The sequence below is a fragment of the Pseudophryne corroboree genome, chromosome 6, assembly GCF_028390025.1.
Source record: "Pseudophryne corroboree isolate aPseCor3 chromosome 6, aPseCor3.hap2, whole genome shotgun sequence".
Classification (NCBI taxonomy): Eukaryota; Metazoa; Chordata; class Amphibia; order Anura; family Myobatrachidae; genus Pseudophryne; species Pseudophryne corroboree.
Genome location: NC_086449.1, coordinates 39,514,673 through 39,533,643, shown reverse-complemented (window position 1 = coordinate 39,533,643; position 18,971 = coordinate 39,514,673).

The window sequence follows — 18,971 nt, the reverse complement described above, 5'->3', positions numbered from 1 at the left end:
TGGTATAATGTTAATAAGGAGCAATTCACTGTGATGTAATGCGAATAAGGGGCTCTACTGTGAGGAGTAACGTTTATAAGGTAAAGTGATACTACTGTGGGATGTAATATGAATTATGGACACTATCGCAAGATAAAATGTGAATAAAGTTGCAGTACTGTGTGGCGTAATTGGAATTGGGGTTACTATTGTGTGGCCATGCCCCTTCCCAGCAAGAAGATGCCCCTTTTTGGGCTGTGCGTCAAATGTGCGAACTGTTCCTATTTAAAATATAGGGGGTACAAGGACTGCTATGGGTGAGGTGTGATGGTGCTGGGAAAGAGGTGCAAGGTCAGAGGCAGAACCAGCGGTGGTGCTAGGGGGCACCAGCCAAAATCTTGCCTAGGGCATCATATTGGTTAGGGCCGGCTCTGAGTTCACCACCTACTCATTGAGAATACCTCAGATTCATTTCCATAATATAAAGGTTATGCATGTAAGTGGATATAAATACATAAATTGTTCTCCGAATGAGGGTATCAGAGCCTTTGTACACTTATTATTAGATGTCTACTATTTTTATAGTTTGAACCCAACTGTGATACTCAGATTTTCACTATATCAGGATACTTTACACTCATTATATATACCATTAAAAGAATAATCCTTACTTGTCTGGTTTGGAGTGTAAGCAGTAGCAGATCTTGCTACGGGCACAGAGGATTTTTGCCCGGGGCGCCGCCTTCTGGAGGGCGCCGCTGCCGTGGCAAGATCCGCAACGGGTGGTGCCCCCCGGTGCTGGCTGTCACTGCTGTGCGGTGCGCGATGACTTCATTGTGCACCGCACGGCATTGTGGAACGGCACATAGACACTAGGGGTCATGATTGACCACTAGTGTCTATACGGTGCTATGGGAGAGACGTCATGACGTCTCTCCCATAGATCAGAGGAGCGGCGCCGGCGGCCGGAGACGGAGACAGAGGGCAGCGGGCAGCAGCAGTCGGGAATCAGGAGCGGGGATGGTGAGTGTGACTGGACGTACCGTACGAAAGCACTCACCGCTTTCGCGTCCCGTCCCGTCCCCAGTACACAGAATGGATATTTAGGTCACACGGGACCTGACTACATAGGGGATTCCTGCTTACCGTCAGTAACCGCCTGTTACTGACTCCAGCCACTGCGTTGTGGGTGGGTTTATGCTGCCACCACCAAACTCCTAACCTGCCGTGGCGTTTGGAACCACGGTTCTGCTCTGTATGTGCCGACACGCTGCCTTACCACACCTGTGTGGTATTGATGAATCCCCACTAGTCCTCTACCGGTAACTGGCGGAAGGCGGAACTTGGAGACGTTGGTGTGCTCCCAGGACAGCCGGAGAATGGGGCTATGTTTTGCATAGGCCTGCAGGTCACAAGATGACGCAATCTTCTTGAGGCAGATGATGTTTTAATGCCAACAAATAGTTCTAAAGAGAACTCTTCCCTATTGCTAGGGGAAACAGCATACAGCAAGATGTTCACAGCAGAAAGTAGTTGGTATAAAACACACTGGAGGCTCACTGCCTCCTCTTTTTATACAGAAAAATCACAAACCACAGTCCTTTCCATCCAATCAGGATATCTTTGTTAGGGTCTCCTGCCCTGTGCTGCCACGTCGTCATGGCAACCGGGAGACAAGTGCTAGCGGAGTAACCTGAGCGCAGCTGATACTCCGGTTCGGGTCTTTTGCTGTGCAGTGGTTACAGGCATGGGATCCGGTGCTGGTTTTTGTGCTCACAGTCTGTGAGGTCTGAGGGGGGCGTGGACAGCACCTGCTTTATAAGGCCTCTTCTCAGGATAAGCAGATGCTGCTGAATCTTTGTTGGTTAGTCAGTTCCTGAAAGTTAGCCAGTACTGTGTAGCTTTGTATTTTGTTGTTGCTTACTGCAAATAGGCCTGGGCATTTGGTACTACACTCTGCCAATCCAGACCTAGCAGTAAGACTGGAGTCAGTCGTTTAGCCTGCTGAGGTTCTTTTGCTATTCTGTGAACCCAGCAGGTTTGTGGCTGTACTTTCAGACCTGCCTGCATAATCCTCTCTCACTGTGCAGGGCGTCCATGTGTCAGTTTAGTGGCAGTAAGCTGAACCTGGGCCCTGCAAGTGAGAATTAGGATTGTGGAGACTCTCCTTGTGTCTATTATTCCATCTCTGACCAAGGAGTTTACTGCCACACCCGTTGGTAACCCTTTAGGGTTTTGCTGTTGCCCTTAGCAACAGCATTTCGGGTTCTCTACGTATTAAAACACAACATCTTGCTTTTTCCATCTGAGCATTTCTAATACTAGGGAGACACCCAGTTTCTTAGCCTCTGGGCTTCTCTGTTCACTCTGTGTTGGTTTTGTTACCCTATCACCTTCTGTGTACGTTATGTCATATTTCCCAGTCTGTCTGTGAGTTCATTTGTTTTGCATCCCTCTCTGTTCAGACACCAGTACATTCCTGCAGGCACTGGTGTGTATAACAGTTCAAACACCAGTACATTCCTGCAGGCACTGGTGTGCATAACATATTCAGCAGCCCAATACTCCTGTTGAAATTTTGTGGGAATATGGAGCATACCCCTCAAAATACGTTGCAACAGGTGGTCGATCAGGTGCAGGTCCTGACTCGTCAATTTAATGATTTGTCCATTAAAATGCACACCTCCCAGGCCGCTGGCGGAGCTCCCGCAGCAGCAGCACCTTCAGGGGTTAAGGAGCCGAAAGTAAATCTTCCGGATCGTTTTTCTGGAGATCGCTCGCAGTTCTTTTGTTTCAAGGAGAGCTGCAAGTTATATTTCCAGCTTAGGCCTCAGTCTTCTGGGTCAGAGATTCAGCGGGTGGGCATAGTGATTTCCTTGCTACAAGGAGACCCACAGGTCTGGGCATATGGGTTGCAGCCTGACTGTCCGTCGCTTAAAAGTGTTGATGCTTTTTTTACGGCACTGGGCATGTTGTATGATGACCCTGACAAGACGGCCTCAGCCGAGGCTCAGATTTCGATCCTTAAGCAAGGGCGAAGGCCAGTTGAGGTTTACTGTACGGAGTTTCGGAGGTTGGCCCATGATACCCAGTGGAATGACCCAGCCCTGAGACACCAGTACCGAAGAGGTCTTTCTAACCAGATAAAAGACCAACTGGTACAATATCCCTTGCCTGATAGCTTGGATCAGCTCATGCAGTTATCCATCCGGGTGGATAGACGGCTGAGAGAGCGTAGGCTTGAAAGGGAGACCGAGGTTTCCTTCTTTCCCAAGGGAACCTCAGACTCTGAGGAATTTTCCGAGGAGCCTATGCAGATTGGGGCTACCCGCCTCTCCTCGCGTGAGAAGACGCGGAGGAGACAGCAGGGGTTGTGTTTGTACTGTGGGAATAAGGGTCATGTGGTAGTATCATGCCCAGAAAAGCCGGAAAACTTCAGGGCCTGAGGGTGATGGGGAAATATCCTGTCAGGCCAGAAGTCAGAATTTCCCAAGAAGACTTTTATCATTCCGGTGACCTTGAAGATCCTCGGTCAAACTGTCAAGACTGAGGCCTTTGTGGACAGTGGGGCCGACGGGTTTTTTATGGACCGCCAATTCGCCCTGAAACACTCTGTTTCCTTAGTACCCTTGGCGTCGGAAATTGAGATTTGTGGGTTAAACGGGGAACCATTATCCCAGGGTAAAATTACCTCTTGCACTAGCCAGATTTCTTTGTTTATTGGAGCCACACACTCTGAAAAATTGTCCTTTTATGTGACTGTCTGTACTTTTGCCCCATTGGTGTTGGGGTTACCCTGGTTAAGGGTCCACAATCCTCAATTTGACTGGGTCTCTGGGGAGATTCTTAGTTGGGGTACTGATTGTTTCAGGAGTTGCTTGAGCCTTCCAGTCAGGCTCTCGCAGCTAAGTTTGCCAGGATTGCCAGGGTGTTATGCAGATTTTGCGGATGTGTTCTCCAAAAAAGTTGCAGAGGTACTACCTCCCCATCGCCCCTATGACTGTGCCATTGATTTGTTGCCGAATGCTAAGCTTCCCAAGAGCAGGTTGTACTCCCTGTCACGTCCTGAGACTCAGGCTATGGCAGAGTACATTCAGGAGAACTTGGCTAAAGGATTTATCAGACCTTCACAGTCTCCAGTTGGGTCGGGGTTCTTCTTCGTAGGTAAAAAGGACGGTTCATTGCGACCCTGCATCGACTTCAGGGAATTGAACCGTACCACTGCCTCTCATTTCGGTCTTGTTTGACCAGCTTCGTACTGCCACCATTTTTTCTAAGATTGACCTACGCGGTGCGTACAATCTAATCCGAATAAGAGAGGGGGATGAATGGAAGACTGCCTTTAATACCCACTCAGGGCATTATGAATATTTGGTGATGCCTTTTGGGCTCTGTAATGCCCCGGCAGTCTTCCAGGATTTCATGAACGATGTGCTCAGGGAATATTTGGATAGATTCTTAGTTGTATACTTAGATGACATCCTAATCTTCTCCCATTCCCTGGAGGAACATCGGAAGCATGTACGCTTAGTCCTCCAGAAACTCAGAGACCACCGGCTTGGGGCGAAGCTGGAGAAGTGCGAATTTGAAGTTCAGCAAATCGCATTTCTAGGATATATTATCTCCCCAGAAGGTTTCCAAATGGAGGGTTCCAAGGTACAGGCAGTCCTGGATTGGGTGCAGCCCACTAGTTTGAAGGCGCTTCAGCGTTTCCTGGGCTTTGCAAATTTTTATAGACGATTTATCGCTGGATTTTCGTCTATAGTGGCGCCCTTGGTGGCACTCACTAAGAAAGGGGCGGATGTTGCTCACTGGTCTCGTGAGGCCAAAGCGGCTTTTGCCCGTCTCAAAAGGGCATTTGTCTCGGCCAAGGTGCTGCGACACCCAGATCCAGAGCGTCCTTTTGTGGTGGAGGTGGATGCCTCTGAGATGGGTATTGGGGCAGTGCTCTCTCAGATGGGAGTGTCTGATAATCGCCTTCATCCCTGTGCTTACTTTTCCCGTAAATTTTCGCCTGCCGAGATGAATTATGACGTGGGTAACCGGGAATTGTTGGCTATTAAGGATGCACTCGAGGAGTGGAGACACTGGCTTGAGGGGGCTAAGTTTGTGGTCTCAATTCTCACCGACTATAAGAATTTGGCATATTTAGAGTCAGCGAAGCGTCTCAATGCCAGGCAGGCACGATGGGCTTTGTTTTTTGCTCGCTTTAATTTTTTGATAACATATCGCCCTGTGTCAAAAAACATCAAGGCTGATGCGCTCTCGCAGAGTTTTGCTCCAATCCAGGAGACCACCGAGGAGCCGTTGCCCATTGTGTCCCCATCATGTATTAAAGTGGGCATTACCCAGGACCTCTTGTCATTAGTCCTTAGAGCACAGGAGCAGGCTCCTCCAGACCTTCCGGTAGGTCTTTTGTTTGTGCCTCCTAGGTTAAGACAGCGAGTGTTCCTGGAGTTCCATGCCAAGAAGTCGGCAGGTCACCCGGGTATTGCCAGAACTCGGGAGTTGCTATCTAGGGCGGTGTGGTGGCCCTCGGTGGCTAAGGATGTGGATCAGTGGGTTCGGGCATGTGACATCTGTGCTCGAAATAAGACTCCTAGAGGGGTTCCTGTTGGCCCATTACATCCACTCTCTATTCCATCTAAGCCATGGACCCACATTTCAATGGATTTTGTTGTGGACTTGCCCAAATCCTCTGGGATGACAGCCATCTGGGTTGTCGTTGACAGGTTTTCGAAGATGGCGCACTTCGTTCCACTGGTTGGGCTGCCATCGGCCAGACGCCTGTCTGAATTATTTATGCTGCATGTTGTGCGCCTCCACGGGTTGCCACTTGATGTGGTCTCTGACCGCGGATCCCAGTTTGTGGCCAAATTCTGGAGGGCATTTTGTTCCGATCTCCAGATTTCTGTCAGCTTGTTGTCAGGCTACCATCCGCAGTCTAATGGGCAGACTGAAAGGGTGAACCAGACCTTGGAGCAGTTCCTCAGGTGTTATGTCTCCAAGTGTCAGACTGACTGGGTTGCTCATCTGTCAATGGCGGAGTTTGCCTATAACAACGCGGCTCACTCTGCTACAGGGATCTCTCCCTTCCTTTGTGTGTATGGGCATCATCCTAAGGCCAATTCTTTTGACCCCCTGGACTCCACGCCTGGTGGTTCCTCTGTCGTTTCGGTCCTTAGAGGTATTTGGAGGAAAGTGAAGAAAGCCCTTGTGTCTGTGTCATTAGTGACCAAAAGGGTTTTTGATAAGCGGAAAAGACCCTGCAGCTTTAAATTAGGAGACTTCGTCTGGTTGTCTACCAAGAATTTGAAGTTGAAACAGCCATCTCATAAGTTAGGCCCCCGGTTCATCGGCCCTTATAAGATCACCAGGGTTATCAATCCGGTGGCATTTCAGTTAGATCTGCCCCGTTCTTTGGGTATCAATAAAACATTTCATTGTTCCCTTTTAAAACGGGCGATTAGTAATCCTTCTTCCAGAGGAAGACCTTCCCCTCTTCTGATACGTGGCCAGAGGGAGTTTGTTGTTGAAAGGATTCTTGACTCCAAGATGGTTTGGGGTCGGCTGTCATTTTTGGTGCACTGGAAGGGGTATGGCCCGGAGGAGCGGTCGTGGGTGCGCAGTTGTGATCTTCATGCCCCCAGACTGATACGCTCTTTCTTCTCGCAGTTCCCCGATAAACCCGGTGGTAGGGGTTCTTTGACCCCTCGTCAGAGGGGGGGTACTGTTAGGGTCTCCTGCCCTGTGCTGCCACGTCGTCATGGCAACCGGGAGACAAGTGCTAGCGGAGTAACCTGAGCGCAGCTGATACTCCGGTTCGGGTCTTTTGCTGTGCAGTGGTTACAGGCATGGGATCCGGTGCTGGTTTTTGTGCTCACAGTCTGTGAGTTCTGAGGGGGGCGTGGACAGCACCTGCTTTATAAGGCCTCTTCTCAGGATAAGCAGATGCTGCTGAATCTTTGTTGGTTAGTCAGTTCCTGAAAGTTAGCCAGTACTGTGTAGCTTTGTATTTTGTTGTTGCTTACTGCAAATAGGCCTGGGCATTTGGTACTACACTCTGCCAATCCAGACCTAGCAGTAAGACTGGAGTCAGTCGTTTAGCCTGCTGAGGTTCTTTTGCTATTCTGTGAACCCAGCAGGTTTGTGGCTGTACTTTCAGACCTGCCTGCATAATCCTCTCTCACTGTGCAGGGCGTCCATGTGTCAGTTTAGTGGCAGTAAGCTGAACCTGGGCCCTGCAAGTGAGAATTAGGATTGTGGAGACTCTCCTTGTGTCTATTATTCCATCTCTGACCAAGGAGTTTACTGCCACACCCGTTGGTAACCCTTTAGGGTTTTGCTGTTGCCCTTAGCAACAGCATTTCGGGTTCTCTACATATTAAAACACAACATCTTGCTTTTTCCATCTGAGCATTTCTAATACTAGGGAGACACCCAGTTTCTTAGCCTCTGGGCTTCTCTGTTCACTCTGTGTTGGTTTTGTTACCCTATCACCTTCTGTGTACGTTATGTCATATTTCCCAGTCTGTCTGTGAGTTCATTTGTTTTGCATCCCTCTCTGTTCAGACACCAGTACATTCCTGCAGGCACTGGTGTGTATAACAGTTCAAACACCAGTACATTCCTGCAGGCACTGGTGTGCATAACAATCTTACAAAATATAAATAAATTACATTTTACAAGGATATACAGTAAGTGCAATAAAGCTATTCTTCCTTTTTCCTGCCACACACAGACAAAGTTTTGTATAATTTAAACTCCAATTCCTACCACCTGGGAGTTTACACTTCACCATTGATACATTTAACACAGCTTCAAATACGGTTTGTATTTGATTTACCAAACAAATATACTTCCTTCCTGCATCTACCATTCAGGATTCGTATATCAATTAAATCAGGTACATGAAACAGGTTCCAAGCCCATAGACTTTATATATGTTATAAGGAGATCTCCTGTGATTAGCATCTTTCTCTAAGGAACTTACACATCAAAAGGCTTTGTCGTTCACACCTCTCTGCTAGGACAGGGCCATTAGCATGCCACTTCCAATTTCCAGAGGATAGGAAATGCTAATTCAGACAGATATAGTAAGTGCATTTTTCCCTTTAAAATACAGGTGACCACATCTTAAATATAAAAACATTTAAACATGCAATCCTACAATTGTGCACAGTGCACTTCATATGACATGTTAAGACACATCATTAAACATTTTTAAACAGTCTGCGCCCAGCGCCGTAAGTACATTTAACAGTGACGGTAAGCGCCTATTGTCCGCAAAATGGCGCCGGGCATGAGGGTTAACCCCTTCAGTGCCGCAGCCGCCATTACACGTGTGGCTAGTTAGTCTCTCCGGCCACACTCCCCCCCCCCCCCCCCCAATTCAAGCGGGAAAACCAGGGAGCCATGTCCCAACGATTTGACTCCTGGTCCCGCAGTCTGTTGGGTTGAAGGTGACGCTACCTGGGGGGCGTAGGCTCCGGCCTAGACAGTTCATCCATAGTACAGTGGGCCTCTCTTCGTGGGTGCACAATGGGGGTAATTCCAAGTTGATCGCAGCAGGAATTTTTTTAGCAGTTGGGCAAAACCATGTGCACTGCAGGGGGGGGTGGGCAGATATAACATTTGCAGAGAGAGTTAGATTTGGGTGGGTTATTTTGTTTCTGTGCAGGGTAAATACTGGCTGCTATACTTTTACACTGCAATTTAGATTGCAGATTTAACTCACCACACCCAAATCTATCTCTCTCTGCAAATGTTATATCTGCCCCTCTGCAGTGCACATGGGTTTGCCCAACTGCTAAAAAAATTCCTGCTGCGATCAACTTGGAATTTCCCCCAATGTTCAAATAGTCCACCTGAAGTCCAAGTTCAAGGCTCCACCACAAAAGTCTGTCCAATTTCCCCAATGTAGGTTGCAGCCACCTAACAGCTGGGTGGTAAGTCACCACGGTGGGGGGGGGGGTCAGTTACACACAAGTGCCACCCAAGGTGTCCCAATGGTGGCATACCCCACCTCCCACAATAGCAGTATTCTGCTCAAACAGGCCACGGGGTGCTCCTGCCCATATGGCTCTTTCTGGCTCGGTACTGCTCCCAGTCCGTGCAGTGACGCAGTAGTTTGTAAAACACAGTCCTGGTCAAGAATGTGCACCATCAGCACTGGAGCGGGTACCAGAGCCTCCTTCAATGACTGGAATGCCAACTCGCAAGCGGGTGCAAAGTCCACTGACTTGGGAATGCCCTTCCTAGCCATCTCTGTAAAGGGGTTCACTACAGGACTAAAGTAAATGACAATGTGTCCGTAGGGCCTTACAGGTTTTAAGGTTAGTACCAGTCTGGGTGATGTGGGCCGGGGACAGCCTCTGGTTGCCTCTGCTTTGGGCCTACCCCTGTCTCCTCCCACATGGTGCCCCAGGCACTGCACCTCCGTCATTCCTATCTGGCAACTGTCTGCCCTTACTCAGACCTGCCCTCCAATCCTCCTCTGTCGACCTATGACTCGGGAAACCTACCCTGTCACCTAGGCCTACTCCTTCCTCCTCGTCCGCTACCTGTGCCACAGTGATGGTGGCCAGACCACCAGCCTCTGGATCCTGTGTGGCATCCACTACAGGGAGGCTGCGTGTCTTCCCCGATCTACTGAGCATAGGCAGGGGACCTGCTATGTCCACAGCAACTTGCTGTAACGGTTCTCCTATGGGCAGAGGCCCAGAGACAACACTACTGCTGGAGTGCCCCAGCTGCCAACGCATGGCACCAACCTTACTGTTGGTCTGGGCGTCATCTGACATTCCAGACCAGGGTAAGCTCTGTGACAGGCACTTCAGGGTACGGTCTATCTCCGGGTTACTGTCCAAAGGGGTTGCGCAGGAAAGTTCCCTGGGGGGACCAGTTGGACACGTTCCCTACCTGGTCTATCCCCTCCTACTTTCCTGGATACCCTATACCTTAACCCTTCCCTCCAGGTCAAACTTCCTGCCCCAACCCTGTCAAGGCCACTGCCAGAGTGGCGCCTCATGCCTTTCAGGGATGGGTCAGAGAGTTGAGCCTCCCTAAACTCCTGCCTGCAGCCCTCAATCTCTCCTAAATTGGGACACTCTACAGGGGGATCTAGGTGGGAACTACTAGGGTCAGTCTGGTAGGGGTCAGTCACGGAAAGGTCAGTGTGGTTTCTCATACTCACCGCCAGAGTTGGCAAACCACTTGGGTCAGGAGCATCATTGGGCACCCCCACAGGATCAAACGAGCTGGAAACAACATCCTCTGAATTGCTAGGGAACGTAGGCATACCAGAGGCAAAAGGCATGCGGGGTCGATGTGCCAATCTAGCTGCTGTAATCTTTTCCTCTGGGCTGGTTGATGCTGTGGTTGGCTGTGCTGGCGGTTGTCTAGCAGCTGTAGTCTTTTCCTCTGGGCTGGGCTGGGCTGGAGTAGCTGATGTCAACGGTGGTTGTGGAACTTGACTCCGGGGAATGGTGCCAGCAAACGTGGTGACGATCCCACCACCAAGATCATTTCCTAGGACCACATCAGTTGGGAGACCATCCATGACGGCAACTTCTCGCAACTCTGGTCCAGCTCCCCAGTCCAGGTAGACTCTTGCCATGGGAACCGCTTTCTCCATTCCATCTGCCAGACCGGCTGCAGGTGCCTCCACATATTGTGTAGGGGCTGTTTGGCCATGCAGGTGACTCTCTCCGCAGAGTGCACCTGTTTCCCGCCACACTCCATCGGACTGACTGGAGGGGGAACAGTCTTTGTAGGCTCATCTCCACTCGTCAAACAAGCGAGCTGGGCTCCAGCACTCGGATTTGGGGCATGAGTCTGGGGTGCTTGGGATGCAGGACAGTTCATCCTCAGATGTCCGATTTTCCCACAGCTGTAGCACTTCTTCTCCAGTTGTGGCACCGATGATCTCTGATCACTTGCAGGGACACTGCGGTGCGGTTGCTGGCAAAGAGCGCCCGGGTTGGAAGATGCTTGTCTTTGGGGGTGATGAGCTGAAGAGTGGTGTCCCCCTGGTGGTACAGTCTATTGGAGCTGGCTGCTGGCTGGGCACTTCTGCCCGTGTGGCCGAATTGCCACATACTTGTCGGCTAACTGGGCAGCCTTCTTTAAGCTGGGTGGCTCCCGGTCTAGCACCCACTCCTTCACTTCTGGAGCGCATCTGCGGTAGAACTGCTCCCGGCAGATCAGGTCGATCAGTGCGTCCCATGTAGTGGCTTCAGAATCCTTCACCCACTTCACCACATACTGCTGCAGCTGGGTGGCGAACTGCCCATGGGTGCTGCTAGGATTCTTGGGCAAGTCTCTAAACTTCTTCCTGTAAGACTCTGGAGTGATGAAGAATCGATGGAGGAGGGCCTTCGCAACTTCGTTGTAATCCCCACAGTCCTCCGTGGCCACTCCTCGATAGGCCCCCAATGCCTCTCCATGCAGAGTGGGCACAAGGTGTCTCACCCACTCCGACTTGGGTAAATCGTGTAGTTTACAAGTCCTTTCAAAAACTTGTAAATGTCCATCAATGTCCCCATCACTGTCTGCAAACTTGGCAAACTGAATGCATCCTGATCTGTGTACAACAGCTGACAACGGCTCCCGGGGTACCACGGCCTGTGGTGCCCGCTCATCACGCCACATCTGGATGATGATCAAGCGCTCTTGCTCCGTTGCCCTTTCCCCCAATTCCGCTAGCCGATCCGTTAGGCTATCCGTGCCGCCCCCCCTGGGACGTTGGGATCCTGGCCCTGCTAGGGATTGCTGGGAAACATGGATGCTGCTAGAAGGGGCGGGGCTTGTGGGTCTCAACAGTTCCGTACGAAGGTTCACTGGTGGGCCGTCCTCTGCGATGCTGACACCGTCAGTGCTTTCCACCTCCGCCTGATGGGACTCCTCCAAGCTCATGAGCGCCGCCTTCATGACGCTTCTGGACGCGTTGAAAGGGATATCCACACCCTTCTCCTGGCACACGATCTCCAGATCACCCTTAGACGTTCCGCTGAAGTCCGTCATCTTGTGCGTTCTCCTGCACTGCAGTTACTCCTCTCCTGAGTAACTCGGCTTCTCCAATCGGGTGACCGAAAAGCCGCCTGGGATGATCCCACCGCTATGCCACCAATTTCTGTGACCGGACGGTACCGTACGAAAACACACTCACCGCTTTCGCGTCCCGTCCCCAGTACACAGAATGGATATTTAGGTCACACGGGACCTGACTACATAGGGGATTCCCGCTTACCGTCAGTAACCGCCTGTTACTTACTCCACCCACTACGCTGTGGGCGGGTTTATGCTGCCACCACCAAACTCCTAACCTGCCGTGGTGTTTGGAACCACGGTTCTGCTCTGTATGTGCCGACACGCTGCCTTACCACACCTGTGTGGTATTGACGAATCCCCACTAGTCCTCTACCAGTAGCTGGCGGAAGGCGGAACTTGGAGACGTTGGGGTGCTCCCGGGACAGCCGGAGAACGGGGCTATGTTCTGCATAGGCCTGCAGGTCACAAGATGACGCAATCTTCTTGAGGCAGATGATGTTTTAATGCCAACAAATAGTTCTAAAGAGAACTCTTCCCTATTGCTAGGGGAAACAGCATACAGCAAGATGTTCACAGCAGAAAGTAGTTGGTATAATACACACTGGAGGCTCACAGCCTCCTCTTTTTATACAGAAAAATCACAAACCACAGTCCTTTCCATCCAATCAGGATATCTTACAAAATATAAATAAATTACATTTTACAAGGATATACAGTAAGTGCAAAAAAGCTATATCCTTTTCCTGCCACACACAGACAAAGTTTTGTATAATTTAAACTCCAATTCCTACCACCTGGAAGTTTACACTTCACCATTGATACATTTAACACATAGCTTCAAATACGGTTTGTATTTGATTTACCAAACAAATATTCTTCCTTCCTGCATCTACCATTCAGGATTCGTATATCAATTAAATCAGCTACATGAAACAGGTTCCAAGCCCATAGACTTTATACATCCCCCGTGATTAGCATCTTTCTTTAAGGAACTTAAACATCAAAAGGTATTGTCATTCACACCTCTCTGCTAGGACAGGGCCATTAGCACGCCACTTCCTATTTCCAGAAGATAGATGATTAGTCAGACAGCTATAGTAAGTGCATTTTTCCCTTTAAAATACAGGTGACCATATCTTAAATATAAAAACATTTAAACATGAATTCCTGCAATTGTGCACAGAGCACTACATATGACATGTTAAGACACATCATTAAACATTTTGAAACCGTCTGCGCCCAGCGCCGTAAGTACATTTAACAGTGACGCCAAGTGCCTATTGTCCGCAAAATGGCGCCGGGCATGAGGGTTAACCCCTTCAGTGCCGCAGCTGCCATTACACGTGTGGCTGGTTAGTCTCTCCGGCCATAGTGAGTATTAATGAATTAATACATTTTTTATTTATTTATATTTTGTAAGCGGCGCAACTAGGAGGCACAAACGGGGGCACAACTGTACTGGGGGAAATACCACTGGGGGCATAAACCGGGCACAACTCTACAGGAGGCATAACTGACCACGCCTCTTTATGAAGCCACGCCCCTATTTTCGCTCGGGGCACCACAAGGGCTAGAACCGGCCCTGAGTGTAAGTATGGTTGCTTTTAAGGGGTATAGAGATCCCAGTATAGATATAAAATGACCTACAGTATATATGCATGGTGGTTCTTATTGATCTTTATTTAGCTGGAGATATGTTGCTTTTAGGGGTATGGCAACCCCAATCATAATATAAAGCAACTAGCACGCAAAATTAATGCTTGTTAATTCTTCAGTTGGTCAGTTTATCACCTGCTCATCAAAAAGTACTCAAGAAACTGTTTTTTTTGTATGTCAAAATACTTTACATTCCTTTTTAATATGATTAAGGAGATAATCCTTCTTTATTTAGTTGGAAGTGTAAGTAAGGTTGTTTTTTAGGGGGTATAGCAATCCCAATTTAAATATAAAGCAACCAATATATACAGATTAGTTCTTGTTAGTCTTTATCTATTCATTTAGGGATATGTTGCTCTTAGAGGTGTAGCAGCCCCAATTATAATATAAAGCAACCAACCCAAGAAAATAATTGCTTATTGATTCTTTTCCATGTCCCCGCTGATTTCTGATGCTGAAAATATAAAATATATATCTCAATATGGACCTCAGTAGAGTATCTTGAGATGGGTTTATTCCTGTCTTACATTATTGGGTACCAAGTTCAATCAGTAGTATTCCCAGGTAATCACTCAAGTTCACCCTTGGCATGTATATATGGTAACTGCTAATATTAAAGTCGCAGTGATATATTATATTTGGACCATAGCGCCTTTCATCAAGTAGTGTGGTTTTTTAAAGTCATAGGAGAGATATTATAGAATTTCCAAAGGGATTTTATTTATGTATTTTTACTAAATTATGGGGGTCATTCCGAGTTGATCATAGCTGTGCTAAATTTAGCACAGCTATGATTATTCACACTGAAATGCGGGGGGACGCCCAGCACAGGGATAGTCCGCCCCGCATGTCAGTGCCCCCCCCCCCCCCCCGCAGAAGTGCAAAGGCATCGCACAGTGGCGATGCCTTTGCACTTCAAGAGTAGCTCCCGACCAGCGCAGCTTTAGCGTGCTGACTGGGAGCTACTCATCGCTCCCCATCATGCAGCCGCACCGCCCCGCCCCCCGTTCAGTCCGGCCACGCCTGCGTTGGCCGGACCGCTCCCACGAAACGGCGGCCAAACGCAGCCATTCCGCCCCCTCCCACCCAGCAAACGCCTCTGCCTGTCAATCAGGCAGAGGCGATCGCAGCCCTGCTACGGCCTTCTGGCATGCGCAGTAGGGACCTGTTTGCTCGGCTGCGACAAAAAGCAGCGAGCGAATGGGTCAGAATGACCCCCAATGTCCCTTATTATTTCCCTTGTGGAAGAAACATTTATTAAGCAGATGTCACTGTTTATATCATACAACAATGCTGTGTGCTCTTACCGTTGGTTGTATCACTACTAGCTTATACCCCTTTCACACCAGCCTATTTTCCCGGGATGATCCCGGCAACAACCCAGGTGTAGCGCTGGTGTGAAAGGGTCCCGGGACAGAATCCCGGGAACCATGCCCCTGCATTTCAACCCTGCTTTCTTCCAGGGTTGGTCCCGGGAAGACTGTTCATACTGGCCAGGGATCTTCCCGGGACCCTGGCCAGTATGAACGGTGCAGGGACATGTCCCGCCTTTCCGGGTTGCCTTTGCTGATGCTGATTGGCTATTCTGGGCACTTCCTGGTGTTGTGATTTTACAGAGACGCGCAGAGGCATCACACAGAGTGTAGGCAGGTACTTTGCAGCTCTGTGGCACAACAGACCCCAGCAGCGCTTTTTAACCCCTGCAGCCCTGCAATGTCTTGGACAAATGAGGAGGTGAGGGAGCTTTTAAGCATTAGAGGGAAAGAGGAGATCAGGCGCCAGATCACAGGTACTGTAAAGGATGCCCAGATGTACCACAACATAGCGCAGACCCTGGCCTCGCCCAGCATCATCCGTAGCCAACAACAAGTGGTGAATAAACTGAAAACGCTAAAAGAACAGTTTAACCGCATCCATGACCACAACCGGAACAAAAGTGGGGCTGCAAGGTGCAACTGGATGTTTTATGAGCAATGTGCATCAGTTTTTGGCAACACTGCGCTCAGTGACCCCATCAGCCTGTCATCCTCCAGCTATGCCACTCCCTCACCCTTTGTGGATGCTGAGGAGAGTGAGTCCAGCATGGAAAGTACCCAATGTGGGCGAACAACATCATCCCCCATACTATTTGAAGATGATCCTATCCACCCCGATCTGGACTCATCCACCAACCCGACTGAAGATAGTTTACCCGGCAACAGTGCGGACGCTGCGACTGTCCAGGAAACAGATGTGGGCGCGGCCCTCCAGGCAAATCCCCCTGTGATGGGCACCAATAGTAAGTATTTGTCCTTGCTTACCATTATTTCTGTTCTAAACACCCGCATCCAATAAACATGAATTCTGCACTATATGCCCCCATAACCGCCCGCCATATAGTTCCTGTCGCAGAGTGTATCTAGTGCAGGTGGGAGGAGGCCACAAACACGTACGATCACATCACTGCTTTTTCTTATATGCCCTTTTTTCCTTCTTAATCCCCTTGCAGTATTTTCAGTTCCCAAACGGAAACGCAAAGTTAACAAAGTGGAGCTTGCTGCATGGGCAATGACAAAGGTGCTGGTTGAAGAACTGCACGACATGGACAACAACATGCAGCAACAGGAGGATGCCCGATAACTCCGTTTTATAGAGGCGGAAAGAGAGCTGCAGCAATCCTTCATAACGCAGATAATGGGACACCAAGAACGCATCTTGTGCGACTACCAAGACCGGCAATTTCAGTTCCTGGAACGCATCTTGCCTCGCATTCAGGGTACCCATATGTACCCAGCTATCCAGGCCCCTCCTGTCCCCGAGCAGGGTTATCCCCCGTATTCTAGAGGTCCCTACTATGACCCCCCTAACCCGAATCCATCTCCAGATTACAAAGTGTATAGACAATTGCCATAGGCAGTGTTTGCCTTGGACTGTGTATTTAACTTTGATAGTTTGGGCCAGTTATACGGTCCCAATTTTCATGTTTGGAAGGGGGGGAGGGATTGGGTTTTTGGGGGATTTTATATTAATATGTTTGCTATGTGTTCGCCACATGTTCTCATTTTATGCCAAGCTTTACTATATATATATGCCTGTGCATTTAACCGATTGGTTTTGTGCAATTAAAACAAAGGATAAAACAGTGCAAATGTTTTGTTCATGTAAAATTGTAAACATCATGAATTATTTTAACATCTCGTTAAGGTTGGTACAAATGGTTTCCCTAATGAGTTCGGCACTAGAGGAATGTTGCCCACCAGACACCTCCAAATCTACACTAGAGGGTGTCACTTCAGGGTCCTTCACAGTCCACTCCTCTGGAAACTGTTCCTTCTGTAGTTCACATATGTTGTGAAGGACACAGCAGGCCGCTACTACATGGGGCATAAATTTGAGGTCAACATCATTCCACTTCATGAGGCAGCCCCAACATCCTTTCAGGCGGCCAAAGGCATTCTCCACCACCATCCATGCCGAACTTAGAGTGTGGGTATATGCCACTTGGATGGGAGACAGCTGCAAATGCTGGGTGTACCCCTTCATTAGCCAGTGGCGTAAAGGGTAGGCTGCATCCCCAATGATGTGGACTGGGATGTCCACCCCATCCACTGTCTTTGATTTCTGAAAAGAAATACAAGAGTATGAGTATCACTTGATTGCTGAAACAGGTATGGGGGTGAAGCAGGTGACAGCAATCTACAGGGACTGCTATTTCAATAAACCTTTTACAAAGAGAAACACTACAGGCCACACATATTCCATCACAACTGACAACCAAAAGTGAAATCTGGCAAACCCTTTAAAGAAACATTGGAGGGGGTGTGGATAATATATATATATATATATATATATATATATAAATTTTTTTTTTTTTTTTTTTACCTCTCTGGGAAAAAGCCATCCACCCTGCTTGTCCTCCGCAATCTTGTACAAATCGGAGTTGGCAAGAACACGAGCGTCATGTGCTCGCCCAGGCCAGCCAATATATACATCAGTGAAGCTAAAAGAAATTTTTTAACAATTTTTAGAAAAAATAAAGGCACACTGCATTTAAAAAAAAAAAAAAAACACTGACAAATTTACTTACCAGTATTTATGGCCAACCACAGCCTGTAAGACAATGGAATGCCATCCCTTGCGTTTATAATAAGCCGCCGGGTTGTCACGGGGGGCAATGATGGGGATATGGGTCCCATTGATGGCACCGGCACACTGAGGGTACCCACGTTGCACAAAGCCTCTGATGGTGTCATCTAGGCGCTGCCCTTGCGGTAAGCAGATAAACCTTTTGTATAGTGTATCCAGTATAGCCTTCGTCACCTGGTGTATAACACTGCAGACAGTGGAGATCCCAACAACAAACAAACAAACAGGAGATTGTGCGGTACTCTCCTGGCATAGCATACCACCACAGCGCAATCACCAGTCTCCTCCTTGGCTGGATAGGTGTCCGGTAGTGGGTGGTCTGCATAATAAGTGCAGGGGTGAGTAGGTCCAGCAGGTATTGGAACGTTGGACGTGACATGCGAAAGTGGCTCATCCACTCCTCATCTTGATAAGCCTCCACAGTCTCCATGAAAACATCACCATGAGGGCGGTCTCTGGTCCACATTCTTTGCTCGGACGCGGTACTAATTCGCATAACAGAAGCCAGAGTCTGCGAAATCAGGGTTCTCCTCCTGCGCAAATACTGGCGCCGAGTCCTGGCCCTCTCTGCCAAAAATAAAGCTCTCCTCCTCCAGATATAACTCTGCACTATAGAGCACAAAAAGTCAGAAGCTGCATCAGACTCTCACTTGCTGGGTCAAACAGCAGTAAAGCCCAAACAATCAGGAACACAGGCATACACAGTGGTACTCCGTCGGCCATGATTGCTGCAATGAGGTGAGCAGGCCTGCCCTCCCTTCCTTTCTCCCTCCCTCTCTGTAATGACCTCATATTTGTGGGCCTTAAAAAGGGCCATTTCTAATGACATTCTCATAAAATGCAGGGCCATCCTGGGTTCAGTATGAAAGGTGCCGACCCGGGATGTCCCGGCTCCAAATGCTGGTATAAACGGGGCCCAACCCGGGAATGTCCCTGCATGATCCCGGGACCGAATTCCCGAGTTAGACCCTGCATTTTTGGTCTGAAAGGGGTATTATTCATAAAGGTATTCACATCATATTTAGATACACTGTTTCAATTGTAGCTGCTCCTATATCTTGTTTATTCAAATAGCTACTTTCCAGCATCTAGATGTTGCCAGTTTATTTGCTACAATCTGATCTTGCTAGTGCTATTCCTATCATAGCTGCTCAACCATC